Source organism: Notothenia coriiceps, unplaced genomic scaffold (assembly GCF_000735185.1).
Source record: "Notothenia coriiceps isolate Sejong01 unplaced genomic scaffold, NC01 NC01_scaffold00000759, whole genome shotgun sequence".
Taxonomy (NCBI): Eukaryota; Metazoa; Chordata; class Actinopteri; order Perciformes; family Nototheniidae; genus Notothenia; species Notothenia coriiceps.
Window position 1 is genome coordinate 27,440 of NW_011333460.1, and position 1,696 is coordinate 29,135.

The window sequence follows — 1,696 nt, forward strand, 5'->3', positions numbered from 1 at the left end:
ATCACAAACATATGTGTAATTCGTGGCACAATTCAAACGGGATCGAAAGATAATCTTTCTCTCTCCATTGACTTAAATACATAATTTTTCCGAAATAAGGTCCCATGGAGCTCCTCCGGAAGGGGAGGGACTTCGCCACTCTCATTCTAGCCCTGTTTTTGCAAGGGCTGATTCTGCTTTTTGTGGCAGACTACAGCGCCACTTACAGGCCTCCAGCGCTTTCGAGCGGTCTTGTGTGAACCTATGGTGTGAACGGACACGTTCGTGGCCCAACCCCCCATTCCCCTGATAGGTGGAGAGTTGCCCATATAGGCAGAGCACCCCTTTTCTGTCAGGAAAATTCAAATCTGTATCAGCTCCGTTTCAGCCCCATTTTTAGAGATTTGGGTATGAAGGAAAAGAGAGAGGGTTGTGTTTTCTGACACTTGGTGAGTTCCCTGACACACCGGGGACACAAAAGTGCATTTTGTACATCTTTATGATAGGTCCCCTTTAAGAAAGGAAAAAGGCATTTTGTATTTGTTGTATCCACCAGTTTGACTTCCAGGGTATCAGTGTCAGTGTTACAGGTAAAAAAAACAAAGAACAATGTATTTAATATCTAATAAATAACATTTTCACAGCGTGGGGTAGACTGCAAAACTGGCAATACCACAGAGGTTGTTCTTGTTTCTTGCAATTCGAATGAAGCCTTCTTCTCCCCACGCGGTGCCCCAACTGCAAACACAAAAACATTCAAATGTAATATTTAATATAGGTCATACACTTCACATGTGGGATAAAAACAATTGTCAAATCCTGGGACACTTTTTAGCCAGAAGAGACTAACTCACCTGTTCTTCACGAGCCAGAAGTTTTGTCCTGCGTCTGTGCCGTAACCCACGACCAGCACTGCATGATTTATGAACTTTGGGTTGCAGTTTGGTACATTATATAAACCTGAAACATGCATAAGGTTTATAAAAGTGGTTAAGAACATTTTAAATATTGACATGCTCTAAACTCTCTCCTGTCCAACCAAAACCTATATGGATATTGTAAAGATAAAACATTAATATCACTAAACACAGAAAAAAATGGGCCTGTTAGCATGAATAAAACATCTGATTCATAACTGTTAATAGAGTAAGAAGAAATACAATTTTTTTTTCATTTAAGACAACACTGGAACAATACAACTATAAGATACAGGACTTAACACCTGAGAAAATAACACTTAATGTACAGTGGGGCAAAAAAGTATTTAGTCAGCCACCAATTGTGCAAGTTCTCCCACTTAAAAAGATGAGAGGCCTGTAATTTTCATCCTAGGTATACCTCAACTATGAGACAAAATGAGAAAAGAAAATCACTGTCTGATTTTTAAAGAATGTATTTGCAAATTATGGTGGAAAATAAGTATTTGGTCAATAACAAAAGTTCATCTCAATACTTTGTTATATACCCTTTGTTGGCAATGACAGAGGTCAAACGTTTTCTGTAAGTCTTCACAAGGTTTTCACACACTGTTGCTGGTATTTTGGCCCATTCCTCCATGCAGATCTCCTCTAGAGCAGGGATGTTTTGGGGCTGTCGCTGGGCAACACAGACTTTCAACTCCCTCCAAAGATTTTCTATGGGGTTGAGATCTGGAGACTGGCTAGGCCACTCCAGGACCTTGAAATGCTTCTTACGAAGCCACTCCTTCGTTGCCCGG